The sequence below is a fragment of the Vitis vinifera genome, chromosome 9 (assembly GCF_030704535.1).
Source record: "Vitis vinifera cultivar Pinot Noir 40024 chromosome 9, ASM3070453v1".
Classification (NCBI taxonomy): Eukaryota; Viridiplantae; Streptophyta; class Magnoliopsida; order Vitales; family Vitaceae; genus Vitis; species Vitis vinifera.
In genome coordinates, this window is record NC_081813.1 from 12,137,343 (window position 1) to 12,152,327 (window position 14,985).

The window sequence follows — 14,985 nt, forward strand, 5'->3', positions numbered from 1 at the left end:
CTCGATCGACATCTGGAACCATTCTATAATATTTTATAAAATAAAAATGTGTTTGAAATTCTAAAGTATTTTTAACTTGTTTTCTATATTTTTAAAATAATTTTTATAAGTAGTGTTTTACTTTTTATCATTCTTTATATTTGTATAATTATTTTTTTAAAATAGCACACAGAAATCAAGTGAGAATAACTAAAAAATATTTTCAGAAAAAAATAATATTTTTTGTTTTAATAAAACATGCGTCTTTTGTTTCATGATTACCTAAAGTGTTTCTTTATTTTTTTATTCTAAAAAATAAAAAATTGTTTTTTAAAACAATTACCAAATAGAGCTTAATTGTTCATTTCACACTTCTTATTTTCTATTTTCACACTTCCCATAGTCTTATTAGGCTACTATATAATTCCTTTATATATGACATCCTTATCCAAACAAAGAAAAAACTACTAGTAGTTTTTTATAATAGTTACATGATATTTAACCGTTCTATAATATTTTATAAAATAAAAATGTTTTTGAAATTCTAAAATACTTTTAACTTTTTTTTATATACTTTTAGAAATGTTTTTAAAATAAATTTTATACATAGTGCTTTAATTTTGATCATTCTTCATATTTATATAATTATTTTTTAAAAATAACACACAGAAATCAAGTGAAAATAACTAAAAGATATTTTCAGAAAACATCATATCTTTTGTTTTAATAACACAAAACCGTTTTTCGTTTCATGGTTACCTAAAGTGTTGGTTTATTTTTTTGTTCTAAAAAAAAAGAAAACTGTTTTTTTTTAAAAAAAATTACCAAATAGAGCTTGATGGTTCATTTCACACTTCCTATTTTCTATTTTAACACTTCCCATAGTCTTATTCGGCTGCTACATAATTCCTTTATATATGACATGCTTATCCAAAGAAAGAAAAAACTACTCATAGTTTTTTTATAATAGTTACATGATATTTAACCATTCTATGATATTTTATAAAACAAAAATGTGTTTGAAGTTCTAAAATATTTTTAACTTGTTTTCTATATTTTTAAAAATGTTTTTAAAATAATTTTTATACGTAGTGTTTTACTTTTTATCATTCTTCATATTTGTATAATTATTATTTTTTAAATAGCACACAGAAATCAAGTGAAAATAACAAAAAGATATTTTCAGAAAACATCATATTTTTTGTTTTAGTAACACAAAACTGTTTTTTGTTTCATGGTTACCTAAAGAGTTCCTTTTTTTTTTTGTTTTGAAAAATAAAAAATTATTTTTCAAAACAATTACCAAATAGAGCTTAATTGTTCATTTCACACTTCCTATTTTCTATTTTTTAAAACCAAAAACTTTATTAAAAAAAAAAAGAGCATCTTTTACAAAAAGTATAATTTTAATTTTTTTTATATATCAATTATTTTAAACAATTTATAAAATTAATACTTTTTAAATATGAGTCTTTAAGAGTATTTGTGTCTTATGCTGAAGTTAATGTTATTTTCGGATTTTAAAAAATAAAAAACAGAAAATGTATTGAAACAAATGCTAAATTTTTTGCTCAAGTTTAAAATGCTTGAAAATATTCTAATTAATTTTTAAAAAACTTTATAAACTCAAAGTTTACTTTCCAACAACACAATGATTCAGTGTAGATTTATAGGCTCTAAGCAGAAATCCTGAATCCTACTTTATAAAAATGAATGAATTTTCTATTTCATAAGAATTTGGGAATATTATTTTATTTTAATATCTTTGTCCTTCCAAATTATTCACATAGTAAAATGAAAATTCTGACTCCCTAAAATTTTGAATTTTTGTAAAATAAAAAATATTTATAATTAAATGTAGTTGACATATAAAATATAACACTTACTTTCTATATTAATATTTTAATAAAATTGAAAAAAAAAACTCAATAAAATATTTTATAAAATTTATTTAATAATTTGTTTTTTTATCGTTATTTTTTATACGACCATTATCCTAATATTGTTTTAGCTCTTAAATAAAAAAAAATTCAAAAGATTAATAAATATAACATCACTTATTAAAGGATCAAAATTATACAAAAGATGTAAAAGTTTTTACTCTAATTAGTTTAGAATACTTCAAATAGAATTTTTTTTTTCATTTTATTTATTGAATGGAAATTTTTATAAGGTAAAATTAATCATATGTTTTTTTATCATGATCATGGATGGAAAAGTTAATGTTAAATCCTTTTGATGAAATTGGTATAATTGCTAATTCAAGGTTTGGATTAAGAAGAATTAATCATTTATAAAAACCTCAGGTGAATTAAAATGATCATATATTTGCATGCTCTTAATGATATTATCCTATACATGATATATGTTGCATTTTTCCAAAATGTCTATGTTATCTCATTCTCTTATAATATTTTCAAGTCATACTTTCATTTGGAAAATGCTCTAAATGTGAGCAAACTTTTATTTGACAAATGTTTTCAAATGAAAAAGGGGGATTAGGGTTGTAAAATGATTTCATCTTGCATGTTTTTATGAAGAATGTTTGTATGTTGTGTTCATATTTATAAAATCATTTTTAGTTGATATCATTATTTCTTCACTATACTTTACTAAGACTTTTTATTGGTGACAAAAAAAAAAAAAAAAAAGGGAGATGACATATTGCTAACTTGAGGGAAAAATAGTACTAAATTGTTAATATTGTTATAGCAATCATATCAATATTGATGTTATATACAAAATAACCATATACATGCATGCATCTTGTTTGTTATATTGTCAATTATTAATTACTCTTTGTACTACTTATATTTAATTTTATTATTTTTTTGCACTATATGTTAATATACTCCTTAAAACTCTTAAACTTGAATACATTCTAAAAATCAAGGAGCATATATTAGGGGAAGGTTTATTTAGCAACTTTGGTTTTGCCATCAATGAGAGATTGTGAAACTAAAATTTAGTTAGTCTCAATTTTAATGATAACAAAATAAAGTTTGGAACTAACATTTTATTCTTGCTATGTTTAGACATGAAGATTTTCAAAGTAGTAATCACAAAAATAAATCAAGCCAAAGGAAAATTAACAAAAAGGAGAAAACCTCAAAAAGAAAATCAATCAAGATCATTTTTATAGGATTCATTTATAAGGTTATTGGTGCACTAGGATTATACATTTTATTTTTACTTATGCATTGAAAATTATCTAAGTGCTAATTTTTTTGAATTCTTTTATAAATTGGATAACAAAATTGAGTTGAGGAAAAACCTAAGTGTTAATTTGGAATACTCTTTTTAAAGGTTTTTCAAAGGTTGAAGAATTATTAGTCGAGGTTTTTCGACCTTAATCTAGTCTTAAAAATATGTTTTTATTGCAAGTAGTTGAGATATAGGGAAACCAATTAAGGGGAGCAAAAATGTTCAAAACTAGCAAAACCTTGTTGCAATTGGTCTAAGCTAAGCCTCAACTGGTTAAGGTTAAATCTCAATTGATTGCATAATTGGTTTACCCAATGAGGCAATGGTAACCTCAATGGTCAGTATCCCAAACTTTGTCTAACAACTAGTTTAGGCTTTTAACTTTTATATATTTAAAGACTCCAAACTTCATGTATTGATGGGGAACAATTCTAAATGATTCTTAAATATTATTTGAGTCTTGGAGGAGTGTTTTTAGAGTGTATTTGCTTTCAAATTAGTAGTTCATTTTAGTGCATCATTCAACCCTAATTTCTTTGTAATATTGCACTTGAGCAAAAACTGTAAACTAAAAATCCTTTCTTCATTTTCTATATCTTATGAGGGTGCTTTGGAACCATAATTCAAAGGGAAGAGTTTGGAAACTTTCTCTTGAAAGACTTGTTCTAAAGGGTACTTGAAACCATAATGCAAGAAGGTGCTTGGAGCCATAAGTCTAAAAGGGTTTATTAAAATCATAGTCCATTGTAAAGCTTGAAGGCTTAGGTTAGAAGCCATGTTAGTGGAACCTCTTACTCAATTAGGAGCTTGAGGAGAGTGGATGTATGTAGGGTTACATAAAACTACTATAAAATCTTGAGTTTGCATTTTTTTCCTACTATATATATTTATTTACAAATTGTTCTTATATTGATTTTTATTATATTATTACTTATATTGTCACTTGCATTCTTTAAGTTACAATTTGTAAAAGTGATTATCACTATATTCACCCATATCTCTACAATAATAACCTTAGGTTGGTACAACTACAATCCTAACACCTATGAAAAATATATTTTAGATAAAGAGTTTGAAATCTACACCATTATAAATTCAACGATGAGAATATGATGTGTACTTTCTTTTTTCTTAGTTAATATATAGACATTCCTTTTCTAATGTCCCAATAAAGCACAAAAGAATTACTTTCCCTTGAGTTTGTTTTATTCATTCTCTCTCTTGAATTTTCCTTATTTGGTGTTCTTCTTCTTCTTTTGATAGAAAAACCTAAAGAATCTATAACTCTCATATGAATACCCTTACGATATTTAAGAATCCCCTAAGCCAAGTTCTCTAAGATTACCTAAATATTGGTGTTCATAATAGTTCTAATTAAGGTTTTCCATATTTTCAAAGTTCATAAGGAGCTTTCTTGATAAAGGGTCTTAATAAAATATGATTTAATATATGGTAAACGATATTAACAGTTTCTGCCCAAAAATTCTTTGGTTAATCATTTTCATTTAGCATGATTCTATCCATTTTTTATGAAGTTCTATCTTTCCTCTCAACTGTTCTATTTTGTTAAAGAGTTCCAGGAGTTGAAAAATCATACTCTATCCCATGCTTATTGCAAAATGTTTCAAAATCATAATTTTAAATTCTCTGCCATGATTACTTCTTACACAAGTGATGATAAAACCTTTTTCATATTGAACTTTTTGCAAAAATTTGAAAATGCTTTAAAAAACTTCATTTTTATGACTTAAGATAAAATCCAAGTGGATCTAGAAAAGTCATCTAAAATCACATAAGCCTAGAATTTCCCTCCAAGACTTGAAATCCTAGAAGGTCCAAAATGATTCATGTGCAAAAATTCCAAAGGTCTTGAAGTAGAAATAAATTTTTTGTTTTTAAAAGAATTTTTTATTTGCTTTCCCATAGAACATGTTTTCACAAACTTTATATTTTTCAAAATTAATTTTGGAAAGCCTATAACAAGTTCATGTTTATTGAGTTGAGAAATGAGGTTCATGTTAGCATGTTTCAACCTCTTACGTCACAATCAACTTTGATCTTGCATGGTGGAAAAGCATTTGTCATGACCGTTTTATTTTTTAATATCAATTGTAAAAAAATTTTAATTTCTATGGCCCATGAAAATATTTTTATCATTTGAATATCATTGATGATGCATTCGGATAATTCAAAAATCACTTTAAAATCTTCATCACAAAGTTGGCAAATACTTAAAAGGATTATACTTCAAATTAACCATCAACAAGTAAAACATTTTCAATAAAAAAAATAAGTGAATTTATGAACATTTCTATGTCTAATGATGCCCCTTTTTGCATTATCTCCAAGGTTTACGAAACCACCTTTCTTTTTTTGTGATTATAATAAACTTAGATTGATTTTTGATCATATGTCTTAACAATCCACTATCCAAGAACCATTTGTCTTTCTTATGAGTCTACAAAATAAGTCCAGATGGTTTAGGTACTCATATCTTCTTGGGACTTCCTTGGGGGTTAGTGCTCTTCACCTTTGTAATCCCTACATTTTTTGTACTAGGAGTAGTAGCATTTTAAGAAGATTTTCTTCAAGGGACAAGTGCTACTAATGTGACCTCTTCTACAAAAGTTGCAAGTGATGGAAGGACTAAACTAGATGCCTCTTTAACAAAGTAGTTTTTAAAATATTTTTTTCATTCTTAATGGCTTATGGTTGAGTCTCTTTTTATCAAAAATATATTTTTGACTAGAAAGTATGATATAAAAAGTTTTTTGTTCGCAAGAGAATTTTGAGAGAAAAGAGACTAACTATTAATTTTTCTTTTTCAATTCCTCATTTTTTTTTTTCAAAAGGAACCTTTGCCCTCTCAACTTCTTAAAAGATTTATTCTAAATCATTAAACTCATTTTCAAAATATAGGATTGTTTTTTTTTTTTGGAGAGTCACTTTTCAAACCATGTTTTTTAGGATCAATATAAAGTTCTTCAAAGGATTCTCATCATTCTTCGTAGCTTCAATTAGAGTTTACCTCACTCTCTTCTTCAATTTCCATTTCATTTTCATTTTCTTCTTCAATTGACTCTTCTTCACTATCACTCTATGTAGCCATCATTGCCTTTTTCTTTCCCGATCCAAACCTTTTTTCCTCATTTGCCAACTATTCCCCTAATTTGACTTAGATCTTGATTTTTCCTTCTAAGAATGTGCATGCAACTTTTTAGTTCCTTTTGGATAGAAATGTAACTTTGTTCAAAACAATTAGCTTTGGTGATAAAAGGAATCTCTTGGTTAGGCTTATGCTGATGTAGATGGAAATTCATTAAAGGGACCAACTAAATTGAATTTGACACAGTATAGAAAATTTTTTTTAGACCAAGGTCCCTTCTTTGCTACATGTTTTTTTTTTTAATAGGGAAATCATACTTGATATGGTCGAGTTTCTTGCATTTACAACAATTAATGATGGAAAAAACTCGAATCTCTCCATTTCTCATGGCCAAATTAGATTAGGAACATGCATAACTAGCCTAGGCTTTTTAAATCCTATGCATACTAAATAAAGAACTTGCATTTCATCTTAGTAAACCATTCAACCCTAATTTTCTCGTATTTTATTATGCTAAAATTGTGAACTGGCTATAGGAGTTTTATTTTTATCAAATCTTTTCTTGTATACCTCGTGAGATGGGCTCAAGTATGGGGTCTCACTTGAGAGAAAAATTCAAGTATGAGGTATCACTTGGAGAGTTCAAGAGTAAGATATCTCTTGAGGAAAATTGTAAATATCTATTGGAGCTAGTTAATCCAAGTAAATCTTGAAGGCTTGGTTTGAAAACCTTGATATAATGAAACCCCAAGGTTAGGATTGAAGTTAGAGGAGGGTGAATGTAGGTTGAGATTGGGTTAAACCACTATAAATTTTGAGTTTGTATTTTTCTCTTTCTTACTCTCTTTATTTATTTACAACTGCTCTTTTATCCATTTTTATCATATTATTGCTTATATTATCACTCGTATTCTATAATTGTTATATTTGCAAAAAGTAACCACACCTTGTTTCCCTCTCTTGTCCCCCACCGCCTTTCTAGGGTGATTACCTTGTATTGGTGTAGTTAGAATCTTAACAAAAGAGATAATGCTTTAAAAGATAATAAATAATTATAAAAAATTAAATTAAATTATTATTTTAAATGGGCAAAATGTTTATGATTTTTTTTTACCATATTCCATGAGTGTTTTTATATATATTTACTATTCAAGAAGGGTAGTTTGACAAAAAACTTATTTTCTTTAAATATTTTGAAATTAATTTAAATTATATATAAATATATAAAATGACATAAATACTCTCTATCACAATTATTTTTACAACTTCTTCTCTTTATCCCTCTATCATATCTCTTTATCATTAAATGTGTCTAAATCATACCTTTGTTTATAGAAAAAATGTTAACACCATTGATACCATAAATTATTAAAAATTCTAAAGATAATTTTTTTCAAATTGATAGTGTAAATTGAAAATAATTAGATGAGATGAAAATAATTAGTAATAAATTTTTTATAATACATTTGAAATGTCATAAATAAATATAATACAATCCTAAATTTACAAAGTCAATTCATAAAAAATATTGATCTTAATCGCAAAGAGAAAATATCAAAGAGAAGACAATCATAGTACTTGGAAACTCTATGCTTCATGAGATTGAGGAGAAAGAAGACCAAAGAGAAAGCAATCATAATTGTGAAACCAAGGTTTGGTTAATCTTGATTTTGATGATAACAAAACAAGGTTTAGAACTAATGATCATATTTCAAGTGTGATTAGGCAAGACGACTTCCAAAGTGGCAATCCAAAGACAAATCAAGCCAAGGAGAAATCATGAAGAAGAAGACCACCTCAAAGAGAAGAGTTTTTCAAAACGAAAGCTTCGTAAGATCTCTTTGTAAGGTTGTTGGTGCACTAGGACTTTCATGCATTTCATTCTTTATTTATGCACCAAAATCATCCAAGAGTAATATCGTTTTAAATATCTTAAGAATTGGATGATTTCATGTTTTCAACTAAAACCTTGTGTTAAATGATTTTCAAACTTGTGTTAAAAGGTTTTAAGTTGAAATAGGTTGAGTGTTGAGCCAAAAATATGGCTCAACCGGTTTAACCGGTCGACCGGTTGTGCTCATCCGGTCGAGAACCGGTTAAGGGAGGCCAAAAAGTTTCTCTTTCTCCCAGTGGCCTTCTCTCCCGGTCAAGGTTGAACCTTAACCGGTTGAGGTCCGGTTGAGGCCCAACGGTCACTTTTCATAACGGCTAGTTTGGCTTTTTTCTTCTATAAAAAGTCTCCAATCTTCATTGTTTCAAGAGCTTGACCTTCCCAAATCATTCTTGATTATATTTGAGCCTTGGAAGAGTGTTTTTGAGTGCACCATTGTTTCATAACTTGCATATCTTTAGTACACCATTCAATCCTAATTTCTCTTGTATCATTTGAGCCTAAAGTTCTTTTACTAGGATTTTTGTGAGATCAATCTTTGTATATCTTTGAGAGGAATTTTCTCAAGTGAGGGGTATCACTTGAGAAGTTGTTCAAGAGTGGGATAACTCTTGAGAAGTGTAAAGGGTGCTTGGAGCCAAAAGTCCAAGAGGGTGAATTGGAATCATAATCCAATTGTAAAGAGATTGGAAGCTTGGTTGAAGCTTCAAGATAGTGGAACCCTCACTCGGTTAGGAGGTTGAGGAGAGTGGACGTAGGCAAGAAAGTGCCGAACCACTATAAACTCTCGTGTTTGCACTCTCTCTTCCCTAACTCTTTTAAATTATATGCAATTGTGTTTTTTTTTGTTTATTATATATTTGCATATAATTATCTCTTATTTTTGCATAGTTTAAATTTGTGAAAAAGAGACCATCACCCTATTTACCCCCCATCTAGGGTGATTACCATAGTTTGGATTAGCCTCAAATTCCTAACAATAATGTTGGAGAGAGTATTGGTTGATACTATAATAGTAAAAGAGAAGATAGTAATTGTGAAGATGAGTTTTAATCCTTTCATGATGCTAACTTGCGCTATTTGTGAACTCCATAAAACCAAATAAAATCTCACAATGAGAAAATGAAGCAAGAAAATAGAAATAGATGAACTCTATAAAACCAAATAAAATCTCAAAATATGAAAAAGAAATAAGAAACAAGAAACTAGAGACTCAAAAAGAGGAAATGATTTTTAAACTTTGTAAATATAAGCCTACAAGTTAAGAATAGGGGTCTATATATAAGAATAGAATTCTTAGCTTTTTAGATGGGTGTCAACTCAAAAGACATCATTAGCATAAGTGGGGACATAAAATAGAGTGTTCAACTAAAAATATATCATCATTTTTATTGATGGAATAAATGAGGATATAAAGAAGAATGTGAACTAAAAAGATATATAAGACATAAAACAGAGTGAGAATTGAAATGACAGAGGAGAGTGAACTAAAAAGACATCCTTATTTTATTGATAGTTCTTTTAGGCTTTATAGATTACTTAAAAGGATGTAAGTGGATATTAGGATGATAAGACCATTTTAGGGGGAAAAAGTCTACAAACACTTCAAACATTTATATATAATATTAAATTGATATAATAATAAATACATGAAAAATTAATTCAAAACAATGGATATTTATATTTTTTTATTTTTAAAAAGTCCAAGAAAATAATGTTTATGTAAATAGTGTTTTGTTGAGTAAATTAATTAAATGAAACATAAATTATTATCACTTTTTTAGATAGGAAAAATTATGCTATCATGAAATATTATTATTTTAATTAAATCATAATAATATTGAAGATAAACATTATCTAAATCAACTTTTTAGGTTGTTTTATAGATTTACATTTTTAGAACTAGAAAAAAAAAATCACAGATTTTTTTATTGAGAAATTTCAACAATAATTTTTAACTTTTCATGTTAAAATTATTTTAATTAAATTATAATATTTTTAAAAAAGAGAAACACTATCTAAATTAATTTTCAGGTTGTTTATAGGTTTGCATTTTTAGAAATGGAAAAAGAAATTAATCATATATGTTTGTTATAAAGAAATTTTGGAAGGAGAAACAATTTTCTTATTCAATAAATAAATATCATTTTTTTTTCAAATTGTCATTGAAAAAAGAAATATAGTAGCTTAATTTTTAATTGAATAAAATAATGATAGGATACAAGCACATATAAGTGGGGTGATAAAGGTATTTTAGGAAGAAAAAAAAAAAGTCAACAAATACTTTAGTTTTTTATATATATAATATGGATGAGTTAAATATCACACCATTATCAATTAGGTGAGATGTTATGTCAATATGAGTTAATCGTGATGGAAATGAACTAGTGACAAGTGACCAAGTTCAAATGTAATTGAGTTATAGACCTTATGGTGGTTTGTACAATTGTTGTGGGATGTCTAATCACTTATTCTCTACTTTGGTTCTTTTATTTGGATTTTTTTTTTAGTAGTTTTTAAGGGTGCTTTTATAAATTTAAATTTCAAATTACTTTCTAAAATTTTATAAATAGATTATTTTATTGAGTTGTAATGGTCACAAGAATATAGTTATCCTAAAGCCTTAGTTCTCCAACTCTCAAGCTTGGACAAATGATTTTGATAGATTATTTTAATAAAAAAATGTATCTCCACTAGCCTCAATACAGGGTTGGGGTGTCCCCTAAGGAGCAGGAGGTGTTGAGTCGATGATGTGAAGAATTTTGCAAGTCCTTATCAATATAAGACTCTAGGGAGTAAGAGTATCTTGATCATGTAATTTCATGTATAATTCCTTTCTGCTTGTGGATTTAACCCTTGGCTTTTTACCTCTACAAAGTTTCTAGGAAAGAAAATTTTCCACATTATATCTATTGTTTTGTGGGATTTGGTTATCTTATACTCATTATTGAAACAATTGAGATAAATGATATTATTATAATTCAAATAATAGTTGAACTTTAAGGACAACTTGCTTAGACTATTGACTCACCCCTCTACAGGTAATTCTCTTAATCAAGGCTTGATGTTAAATTTTAAAAAGATTATTCATACTAGTTAATTCTTAATCAATGAAGTCACAAAGAGTTGAAACTTCAATTAATTGTTCTTCTTTAATGGGAAAAAACACCCCCAATGGAAGGTCTAGATAATTTTTTCCTAAAAATAAGGTAAGAGACTCTAGAAAATGTGAGTGGTTATCTCCTATGTTTGTTGATAAGAATGGTAGGCATGGACCTGCATCCCCTTAGCCTCCAACGGTGAACCTCTTTTGTATTTTTCATTTATTTGCAAAAACAAAACAAAAAGCATTTACGCTATTATCACTTGCATTATACATTATTTGGGTGCATTAGGACTTACACAAAAAATCAAGTCATTGGTTTCTTGTAAGTAGATAAGTTGTTCACAACTAGTTCATTAAGCAATCTATTTGAGGTTATAGTTGTACACATTGGACAAGACCTATGCTAAGTCATTTACATAATTAGCTATTGGGTAGTCATGACTTCATCAAGCTATTATGCCGCATGAACCCTCAACCTTAAGAAAATATTAAGCTAGAGGTTTTTGGTGGTTTTGAACCTACAGATAGACTCTTAAGAGGTCATATAGTCCTTATAAATTAGATTACTATTGACTAAGGCAGATGACAACAGATATTCTTAAAATAAACACCTTGATAAGTCATGAGTTTGAGATAGTGTGTCCCCATGAATAATTCTAAGGACATGTGATCATGAAATCTATAGCCTTAATAATTCCTTTAGTGAAATTTAACATATACTCTTAGAGAACGAGAGTCATTGGGTGGAAGATTACTACGTTTACAAGATCTTTAACAACTTCAAGGCTTTCTACATTAATAAGAAATGATCAACATATGCCTATGTTGATAATTAGATGGTGTCAATGTATCTTAGACCTATGTTGACACCTCGATCAATGATGCTAACCCTTGTCATCAACATAAGTCAATGTTGATGGTGAAATACAATAAAAAAAGTCATCCTTCCTTGTAAATAAATACATATATATAGTTATTGTTTATAGAAGGGCATGGAAAAATACATATTTGACAAAATATAATTAGATGAGTTAGCCATTACACATGATACCCATTTGCCTCCCTAATAATATTCATTTGTCTAAGAAATGGGAAAGGAAGTGGGGCATTAACTTGACAAGGATAATTTTGAGCTGCCACATGATTAAAATCTCCATCTTCAATAAGGGTGCCAATAATAACAATATTTCCTTTTGTACCCACCATTAAATTGCATTTTCATGATTGTAAAAGTAAAAAAATAAAAATAAAAATAAAATAAAATAAATCATTAAGATGATAATATATACAAGTTTATTCATAAATAAAATGTATACTCAATGATAGTATCATATTTTTTTAACATAGTAAATAATGTATAACATAATAGGTGGTTTGTTTTGTGGTAAGTCATCTCAACAACAACATTTTCAATTTATTTCCCCATAATCTTGATAATCCAATTTCATTCACATCTAATGTGGGAGGGTGTTGTTGGGGTCTTAACTCTATTTTGGACATCATTATGGCCACATTCTCTTTCAACTCATTCATCTCATTATTAATAAGGCTTATATGATAATGAAGATAGTTGTGATGTGTTGTATGTTGCCCTTTGGCCCTAACTTGACCAAAATGTGTAGGTGTATCCAAGGCATGTGTAACGACATTATTTGGACCATAGTATTTTATCCCCTTTTTCAAGCAATTCAACAATAACTCATCCCATAGCATGAAAATATAAATCAATCATTCTTATAAAACAATATCAATATCTACATGTGGTAGATTAAGCATTGTACTATTGAGCAATATAAGAAAAACAAATACTTAAAATTAAATTAAATTCATCATATATATAATTAATTAGGTAGGGTTTCATTACTTACTATTCTATCAATTATGAGTTGAGTAATGCTATTACATTGTCTATTTTTCCCTCAAGCCTTCTTTTATAATATGCTCCTATTTAATACTACCTTAGGACCCATTTTCCTTCATCTATTACACATTGGCAAATTAGATTCATTAGGCAATACCAGTTTTGAAGACCATTATAAAACCTCAACAAACATTTAATATAAACATATAACCTTATCATTCATTGACCATTTAGTGCTTCATCAAAGCATACCCCTTTCTACTAATATGATGATTATATATGCTCTTTGCTCATTTTGATTTTTGAATTTTTCTTACCTCATACAAATTACTAATTATTGTAGTTGAAAGAATGGAAATAAATTAGCTTGTCATGATACCTCAAATTGCCAAACTAGTATTTTAATTAAAGTATATATAGTGGATGGCTCTTTCAAAAGCTCTTTTTGATTTCAAAAAGGAAGAATGTACTTTGTGGTGAATTTATTCTTGAAAGTCTTAAATTTTATTCCTAGAGATATCATCAAATTCTTCCTACTCCATGAATCTATAGTGAAAGCACTCTAAAAGGTGAAATAAATTTATTAATGCATTTAAGTTGTAGGGAATGACTAAAGTTGCAAAAATATCAATTTGATGTGTGAATGTTACACACCTGAATGTAGTCCCACAACAATTTATCTTTCATTTCAGTATGCACATCATACCATGTTTTATGATTGTTAGAACCATTATACATGCCAAAACACTTAAGTAGCTTTTTAGATTTGCAAAATACTTTCTAATAAGTGTATCTCGAGCATTCTATTTGATAGGAAGCTTGACTCCTTTGCTTCTATTCTTTGTGATTTTAGGTTTAGTAGTCATCCCCAACCCCTATGTTTAATTAGGTTTTCATTTTCTTTTTCAGGAGTCATATCCATAGACTGACTATTGCACATGCACGCTCACACACACATATAGAGTATAATATCTTCAAGAGAATTTTATTTTCTCTCCATTAGATTGTTTTCAAGTCCGACCACTTTTTCAATAAAAACAAATCCTTTCTATATTTGAAAAATCTTATACTTCCATTATGAAAAGTTTCTCAAATATAATACACTTCAAAAACTAAAATAATCAATTAGGAGAGTTTTTAACTTTTAAAGCATTACAAAGATTCTTTTTAGAATAAAACTCCAGTTTAGAAATAAATGAAAAAAAAAAAAAAAAAATTTGAGTTAAAAAAGTCCTAAAAACCAAATTAGAAAACAATGGTAATTTTGATTCTAATTTTTAGCATTAGTAATTCTAAAAGCTTTACTGACCATACATAAATGCATACTTGCCTTGAATTTGATGACTAAAAATAAACCCAAATCCAAATATGATAAAGGCTAAAGTTGTCTTGAAACATATAAGACTTACGGAAGTAAGTCACATCCAATCAATAAGTAGTGGAACAAAATTGCCAACTAAAAAAAGTATATTATAATCTCTCTTTTGAAAATGTGACAAAATATGGAGATTACAATAAAGTCCCCCATAACTCTCATAAATCCTCATTGAACAAAGAAAAACATATCTTAGTATAGACAACTTATTATGTAGTGATGTCTACACACACTTAAACAGCACTTACGAAAAGCATAGTATGATAAAAAATATATTAAATAAATATAATCAATGAACTCAATAAACTTTTCTTCCCTCCACCCTTTGGCCCATTTTTTACAAAAAAAATGAGAAATATGTAAAATAAAAATAAAAATGAAGAATAACAAAGTAATTGAGGATGAACAATATACCAAATATCCAAAATTCAATCTAACATCTCTCAAGAAAACAAGGTAGCAA